The sequence below is a fragment of the Sarcophilus harrisii genome, chromosome 3 (genome assembly GCF_902635505.1).
Source record: "Sarcophilus harrisii chromosome 3, mSarHar1.11, whole genome shotgun sequence".
Classification (NCBI taxonomy): Eukaryota; Metazoa; Chordata; class Mammalia; order Dasyuromorphia; family Dasyuridae; genus Sarcophilus; species Sarcophilus harrisii.
In genome coordinates this window covers 522,352,877-522,362,206 of record NC_045428.1, presented here as the reverse complement: position 1 = coordinate 522,362,206, position 9,330 = coordinate 522,352,877, and the positions used below count along the sequence as shown (strand labels likewise).

The 9,330-nt window shown below is 30.7% G+C and overlaps 1 long non-coding RNA gene across 1 annotated transcript; it reads left to right on the top strand.

The window, feature by feature from the left end:
• The first annotated feature begins 449 nt into the window (after window positions 1-449).
• LOC100921869 lies at window positions 450-9,129 on the top strand. The gene is made up of 2 exons (XR_004233285.1): window positions 450-914; window positions 6,480-9,129. It is a non-coding gene; the product is annotated as an uncharacterized LOC100921869 (long non-coding RNA).
• Window positions 9,130-9,330: the final 201 nt, after the last annotated feature.

The following is a 9,330-nucleotide window of genomic DNA, read 5'->3' as shown; positions in this document are numbered from 1 at the left end:
ATAAATTCTCTCAATTGAGAGAGAGAGAAGATAAAACTTGGGGAAAATAAACCATGAAGTTTATGGAGAGTAAGAATCAAAAACTTGAATTTGCAGCCATCTCTTTTAGAAGCTTCTAAAGATAGCATATAGTAAGTATATATTCTTGAATATAGACTAATAGTAGCTTGGCAGAATAAGAATGGAAACGTATCTCATTTCGTAGTCATCTTTCTGTGTGAAATCTTTTTGGAACTTAATTCAATTGCTTGCAAAATTTCACTTAGAAAGGTAGTATGGAGGCTTATTAGTGTAAATTCAACATTTTTGTTTCTTCCTTAGATAAAATCCTAATGTCTTTCAGGTTTTTTTAAGTTGTTGCTGAATAATTGCAATTGTTGACAATCTCTCCTACTTGGAGTATGGAACTTAACCAAAACAATTCAGGCAAGTACATAGAGAATGGGAGAGGAGGGGGGGAGGGGGGGGAATTTCAGTTTAGGTTCATTTTTTGCAGAGATTAAAAGCTAGTTAAAAATGAACAAAATAGGGAAATTTCTTATAAACTAAAAGACATGTTTCATATTGTTTTGCATTTTATACATAACACAACTTAATTGAAAGAGCTTTTCTTGAGTCCATTCCTAAGAGAATATATACTATTTCCTACTCAATATTTCTTACTCAGAACTGTCAACATTTGGGATACTTGGATTATTTTTTATAAATCATGACCTCTCTATACATTAATTATCTTCACTTAAACCTGCATTCTAAATCTCTTAATTACATTTCTTGCCTTTTGCAGGTGGATATTATCGTCCTGATGGGAAAAAAAGCCTTGTCTCGCGTGTTTCAGTATCTCATTGATTTAAAGAAAGTAAAAATTAGTGTCTCACTGTTTTGAGAGAGCTTTGGCTCTTTGAAACATTTAGGTAGATTAATGTACTTATTGGAAATGAAGTAAAGGTTATGTTGAGTTAGTCTTATCTACTATTTTTATAGAGGCTCCTTATATTATTTATGCTTATTAAGAGGAGTTCTGATTAGATAAGCATATATTCAATTAGTTCTTATTGTCCTGTTAAAAAAATGACATAATAGCCCATGACGTTTGCTTTTTTTTTTTTTAATACTATGTTTTTATTTTGTTTAATCCAAGGCATCAGCAAAATAAGTTATCCTTATTGACTTTTGCTTATTTATTTGTAATTCTACTGAAAAAATAATTATGAAATTAAATTGAAAACTTTGTAATTCATTCAAAAATTATCTTATGTATCAAAGAAACTTAGTTTGAAATGACTAATAGATCTTTAGGTTAATGTATTGAATGAAATGAATAAAAAAGGCAACAGGTATTACTCATTGTAAATAATCTTGGCTGCATAGTCTAAATAATTTCTTCAATTTTTGGTGAGGCAGTTGGGGTTGTGACCTTCACAGGGTCACACAGCGAGGAAGGGTTTGAGGTTGGATGTGATCTCAGATCCTCCTGCTCCAGGGCTGGTATTCTGTCCATTGCATCATCTATCTGGCCCCTTAATTTGTAATTAATATAGCTAGACTACTACCTAGTACTATAATAACCCATCCTTTGACAGAGAAAATAGTGGACACGAATAGGGGAATTTTCAGTGTATTAAGATTTATTATGAATTTGTACTTTTTAAAATGTTATTGTATCAGAATCAAAATTATACTCAACTATTTTCATCTTCCAACTTATAAGATAACAAGGGACAAACAAATGACTTTACATAGACTACCAAAAAATTAATTTTAGATTGTATAAAAATGTTTGTTTTAGTATCTAAGACAATGGGATAAAGAATTTACTGAAATAATCCACAAATTTTGTTCTCTTACAACAGAATTTTATATTTATTTAGAAACCATATATGCCCTTTTTTATTTAGTCTTTTTTTTTTTTTTTTTTTTTGCTGCTGTTATTTAATTCTGTAGTTGTTTGCTTATTTTTAAAAACTTAGTTGTTTCCATTTGGGAAGCTAAACACTCAAATTTTGTAGATTGGAAATGGCTAAAGCATATCAATCATTTTAAAATTAGAAAATTTTGTTATTCGTTGAGTTTAGTCATGCCCAACTTTTCATGACTCATTTTGGGTTTTCTTATTAAAGATATTGCCATTTCCTTCTCCAGCTCATTTTACAGATAAGGAACGGTAGCAAGCAGGATAAAGTGACTTAGAATCACAGTCAGTAAATAACCCAGCATGCTATTCAGAATAGTTTTAATTGCCTCCTTAAATTGTAGTCTAGATTCAGTCATACCTGAGCACTTTGTAATTTTATGAATTCACTTGCAAAAGTATGGTGCTGGTTTCAAGAGAGAAATTTTCTTTTAGAATAAGATATGTTATTTAGAAACATTGTTGTCATTTGTTACTCAAATTTTTTCATTTTCTTTGAATACTTTTCTCTGACATTTTTTACTAGTAAAGATAATTTTGTATAGAATTAGATTTGTTTTAATGTATCTTGTAGAATATACTTCTAGATGACTCTTAATTCATGATTCTTTGAACTAAAGAAGAACTCAACTTTTTCATGTCTAGGCTCATCTCTGAATGTATTTTTTAAAGTATTAAAATATATTTTTTATCTGTATTACTATTCTGGCATTTCTATTCTTGTCAGTTTTTTTAAAAAATTAAACACTTAACATATTTATTAACAAAATCATTTCATAAACTACAGTCTTAACTGTCAATTCTCCTGGATGTAAAAAATTAAAGTAATATGTAAATTATTTTGCATCTGGCATTAACTTCAAATTACTGGACTATTTTTTGTCTCATACTTGGCCATAAATTTTCTTACTATAGATAAGTTTGTTGTCTAATTTGTTGTTGTGAAATTTAATGTTTCAGCCACATTAATATATGATGGGTAGGGTGCGGGAGGAAGATGGGAATAGATCCAGAAGCTTTTGTACTGAAAGTTTTTGTACAGAAGTTTTCATATTGAAAACTGTTTCTAACTCATGTATTTTTTTTTTATTTAATAGCCTTTTATTTACAGGATATATGCATGGGTAACTTTACAGCATTAACAATTGCCAAACCTCTTGTTCCAATTTTTCTAACTCATGTATTTTTAAAAACTGTGTTTGAACAGGATTATGTATGTTGTTGCACAAATTTTCTTCTGCCTTTGTAATATATTATACATTTTTCCTTTGCTATTTTTGATAAATTAAAGGCAGTAAGACCACATGGGAAATTCCTCATGTCAATTTGAATTTGGCATGGGGAATTGGACTTTTTTTAGATATCTCTTAACTGGATTATGGATTTTTAAAAATGTTTTCACAGTGAAAACTTAGTTTTCCAACCTTGATGGAGTCACATTTCCACTGATGGTGAAACATCATAACCTATCAATCACTTTGAAGATTTCCCTAAAATATATTAGGTTTTATTAAGAAATATCCTTACTATTAAAAGTGTGCATAAAAGAAAAAAATCTTGTTTTCAAGAACATAACTTCCAACTGATATGTCTATAATATATACATGTGTGGTTACTATACAACATTAAAAACATGGAATCTCTTTCAGTGGAAACTAACCTTATAATTGGCTAGTTTAATTTTTCTCAGGAAAAGTTTAGTGCTTTGACACTAACCCATTTTTGGAATCCTGTCATTTTATGGGTGTTAGGAGTTCCATTTACAAATACTATAAATTTAGAAAATTATTTAGGATTATTCAAAATCAAGAAGAAACAAAAATAAGTATGAGAAGGTATTTAGCAAATAGTAACTCTGCAAGAACTTGGAACTCTCTAGACTTAATGCAGTCTTTTTGGGGCATTGCTGCTCAGTTAACCCCCTAACTGTTCCCTCATGTATACCCTACTGTTGCCACCTGGCACAAACTTAATAGAACTAAAATCAAACTAGCCCAGAACTAATTGTATACAGTGAATAGTGTTTTATGCCATTCAAAAGCAGATCAACAACTCATGCATAATATGAACATTGTGGGAAATTGTACCCATACTCAAAATATCTCCTTCCTGACATTGTTGATGATGATTCTGTTGCATGATCTCTATCTACTATGACAAGGCTATTTGTACTCAGAACAGTGTATGTGCACTGGGGACAGAAGACTGGATTTTGAGTCAGAAAAACTATATGAGAACTCTGGCTCATATTTACTCTGCCTTTATGATTTGGAGCAAGTTATAAATCGGACCTAAAATGGGAATTTTCGTTCAATGACATCTGAGAGGGCTTTCTACTCAAACTTCTATGCCCTATGGCTATTAACAAAATTCATTTAATACCTACTGAATGAAACAACCCCTACTTTCAAAGAGCTGAAGCAAATACTTTTTGTTATATTTAACCTATTTCTATGATGTATTCCTTTTTAGATTTTGAGCTCCTTAACAGTAGGGGGAAATGTCTTATATACACATTTGTTTTCTTGCCATTTAGTATAGTACTTTACACATAATAAATGCTTAAATATTAATTGAATAAAATAAGTTCTTCCCTTTTATACTGATCATGTAGTCTACATTATAGTGAAACTAAAGTAGTGTTCCCTTAATGTGAGATTTCCTTATGTTTTAGGGAGAACTTTTAAATTAATATTAAAAAATATAAGAAAAAAATTTCCTTTTGTTTATATTAGCCAAAAAATAAAGTGGGCTGCTTTTGGAGACAGTGAATTTATAGGTTCATCTATACAGTGATTTGCTCATGGGCACACAGGGAGTACAGCTCAAAATTGAATCCAGATCTCTTTTCACAGTGTTGTCATGCTGATATCCATAAACCATTTTGGCACAAGACAACTCACTGGAGAGACTAAAAGAATCTAGTTTTGATTTTGAGAAATAAGATTTAACCTATCATAATAGCAACTAATGAATGATAGAAACGTACAGCAGGAATGAGGAAAGCCTATAGGGGATCACTGATAGTCATGAAGGAACTAGTCTAGTTATATAACAACTCTTTTTGTAAATTGGAAATAAATCAAGAGAGCAAGTGGAACATCCATTTCGCTAACTTGTAAGATCTTTCAGTGTGATTTCAGTCAAACTTTCCATCAGTGTAGTTAAATTGTTTTACTACCCATGTAGTGTCCATCTTGATTTTTTATTTTGTGTAGGCTGCACCCTCTGCCCAAAATACATTGTTTTCAGTTTCTGCCTCTTAAAAATTTTAACTTCCTTCCAAATGTAAACTGAAGTGTTACTATCTACAAGAAAGTTTCCCTGATACTCTTTAATTTTTTTTTTACATTAAATAAATCAGTTTAATTCATTCTGCCTATTAGAATATAAGTTCTTTGAAGGTGACGACTTTTCTTTTTCTATTTATATTCCTAGGACTTTGCTATTAATGTTTATTGAATTATATTTTCTGTCTTGTATTTTAATTTTATTCCTTGGTAAATTTTGGCTAACAGCCCAAGTAACTACATAATTAAATGATTGTTACAGGCTGTGAATGCCCAAGGTATAAAAAATATGATAGAAGTTACAATGATTATATTGTTGATCAGGACCCAGGGTAGTATGCTATAGCAACTAATGAATGAATTTTAAGAAAGGTACATAGTAATTTCAAAGACTTCTTAAAAGAATAAAGAACATAAACTAATTGCAGTAAAAGTTTAGAATGAATTAACACATATTAAATACTTGCTGTTAAAGAACTTTATTATGAAATAGTTCTATAGCTTGCATAAGCTGCATTGACTCAATTGGAATTAAGAAAAAGGATAGCTACTTTAGGGATAATCAGGATATGTGTATCCTGGGGTCCTAGAGAATTAGAAAGTGTGAGAGGATTTAAAAATGGAGACCAGAATGACAAAGGTGGTCACCTATTTTAGCTTTTCTTCTCTTTCTTTTCTATGTCCCTCTTCTAGGACCTTGAATTCAGACTAGTTATTCAGATATATTTTAAGTAGAATGATTTGTAAGGCTATTTTTAAAAAGCTACCATTTTATAACATTTTCTGTTGCTAGATGTTTCTCCAATGTTGATTTATACAAAGACATTTTTGGAAAAATAGCTGTTAGAGATTGGGTGCTACACGCATCCAGAAATTAAGCTAGAAAGCAATTTCATATTAAACTAAAATTTTGAATTCTAATTTTTATTACTTTATTGCTTAGGTGAGTCCTGACACTGAGAGGCAGGGATAGCATTTTAAACCTAAAAAGAAATTAGTTAACCTAACCAAATCCTAAACAGTGGTGAAAAAATCAACATATATCTTGTTAGGTTTTCACAAAACCACTGTGTACTTTTCTAATATATAACAATCTTGTAAAATCTTAGAATTTGTGATCTAGAAGATTTGAAACTAATGTTTCATTTCATACATGAAGAAAAGGAGGCATACAAAGATTAAATGATTTGTTCAATACACATTGCTCACATGAACTGTTAACTATATTCTTAGCACAAAATTAGATATGCCATTTTCTGATTATCTTTTTTTTTCAGATCCCCTGAAGAATGGAAAAATGGGCTGGAGAATGATTATTAAGAGAAGGTTGTATGACTGGTTATTCAAAGAAAGAAAAGGACTTTACCGTTCTGAATACATGCCACCACTATTCATGGGTGGGAAAGACTTGGTAGGAGTTTTTTATCCAGGTACTTCTAGTTGAGTAACAGCATGCACGTTTTTCATGTTACTTTAAAAAAAAAACAAAAACACATTTGAATGATAAGAAAATAATCATTGTTAGTACAAATAAACTATTACAAGCATTTGATTTCATTTACAATAAATGACTACTTCAAAAGTTGTATTTTTTAAAAAGCTCTTCTGCCAATTAAGTGGCTTACACATTGGTTAAATTTGCCCAATGCACAATTAGAGACTAAAACATTTGGGAGAGGTAGCATGGATCTGGAGTCAGAAGTCAAGAGTTTTAAATCTCTTCTAGTATTTAACTGTCCTGGGACAAGCCATATAAACTATAAAATCCCAGTTTCTGTAACACAGAAGTTCTACGAAAATTACTTCATGCGAGAATCAACATGTATAGCATCTCTACCAAGTGACAGCATTAATTTAAATATGTCCAGGAATGGGAAGATAATTATAATTCAAAGCAATTTATTGAGACATTTTTTGTTGTTAGGAAGTTCTTACATTGACCAGAAATAAAACTTGTTTCCTTGTAATTTCATGCTTTTATAATACTCATTACTTATTTTTACATTGAATGAAACTAACTTGCTTTACAGAAAAGAATTTTCGAAAGCAGCTAAATGGTCCGATGAATAGTGTTAGATTTAGAGTCCCCAAAAACTTGAGCTCAAATTTGGCTTCAATATTTACTGGTTGTGTTACACCAAGCAATCACTTAACCTGTTTGCTTTGGTTTCCTCATCTATAAAGTGGGGGTAATAATAGCATCTATCGCCAAAAGTAGTTGTAAGGATCAAATGGAATAATTGTAAAGTCACTAGCACATGTTACTTGTTATAATACATCTTCCATATCATTTTTTCCTATACAGTTCTTTTCCCCTTATCTTTTATTACTAGTTACTTTTTACCTTGTTTTGAATTTTAATAAATGAGGAAGAAAGTAGAGCCAGGAGAGGTGAAATGACTTGGCCAGAGACTGACTATAGCTTCAGAATGAGATTCTCTGACTCCAAATCCAGTGTCTTTTTCTGCTTCTTATTCCTGGATGTATTTCAGTTTGTCAGTGTCTGCTTAAAATGTGCCAAGGGCAGGATATAAGCCAGTAAATAGCTACATAACAATTGAATTGAAAATTGGAAACAATTCTGGCTTTTAATATTGTACATAGGAGAAAATTGTCTTTTTAATTTTATATTGCAGTGTGTAATGCTTGGTCATTAGCATCACCAGAACATCAGAGATTCTCAAGAAAAATAGGTAATAGTCATTTAGCTAATTGCAGAGACAGAATGCCTAAAGTAACATATTCAATGAGTGACAGCTTAAATTTAAACAGAGATTCTCTAATCCTATATCCAGTATTCTTCCTACTCTTTATCACACTGTCTTTATTCAATAGGCATTTGATTAACAATCTAACATTCACTTGAATTAGAGATAAAATATGGAAAGACAAATCAGTTCTTTATAAACTTAGGACATTAAGCTAGATAATCTCAAAGTGAAGCCTTCCAGATCTAAAGTTCTTTGATTATTTAAAAAGCTAACTTTGTATAACCTTAAGGTCACAATTGATAGATTTCTTTTTTTACTAACATTTTGTGCTTTAACTGAAATTAAGCAAATTCAAAGGATATTTTGTATCAGAATTTTTAATTGATAATTTTCTTACATTTTCAGTAGCATTGGTGATAGTTTATACAACTTAAAGAATAAAGTCAGTTTTATTGAAAGGAAGACAAGTTTTCATATCCCAAAAGAAACATGAAATGTGTTATTTATTAGCTAATTATATTTTAAATATATAGTACACAATTCAATCTGTATGGCAGCATTAGTTTTTTGGGGGAATAGACTTAATTATATTCTACTACTAGCTGAATAAAGAGGTACACACTACCTTGTCATTTGAGAATGAATTCCTCTGCTATGGTAACCCAGGAAATTAAAAAAAAAAAAAAGTCACTCAGTCCCCCTACTCTTCCTCTACCGATAATGGTATTGTCTGAACAAAGAACAGAAGGCGCTAAAAAAGAATTTTTTTTTTTTGAGAGCCTCTATAAACTAATGTAGCTCCTGGTATTCTTAAGGTCATATCTTGGTCCAGTTACCAATAGATAATCTTCCACTGACAGAAATTATTCATGTCAATCTTGATATTCCTACTATAATTTAAACCAGAAGAAGGAAGTTGATGCTAAATGGAAGAATTCAGCAGGTTCTCAATGAAGAAGGAAATGAAGGAATTATTGGTAGCATTAGTTATATTATAAGGTAAGAAGAAGCAATTCATAGAATATTTAGTCCTCTGGCACTGTAGTGCTTATGATAAGTATTTGTAAAAAGTCTCCCAATGCAATACTGGTATGTATACCAGTATTCTTTTGAAGATAAAATAGAGAAATAATGGAAGTTCATTACTGACAAGCAAAAGTGAGAAAAGAGGATTAAGAAAGCAATTAGTGATTAAAAAAAAAAAAATGAGAATAAGTGCCACAGATGACACAGAAGCCTCATGCCTATCTAAACATCTTTGAAAAATAATTGATAGATTTTGGACATTGCAAGCACCTAAATAACCCCACAAAGAAATAAAATTGATTATATTTTAGCTGAAAAAGATGACTCACAGCTGGCATTATAGTGATTCTTAAATCATCTGTCCATATGGTCATATCAATGACTTGGAGAA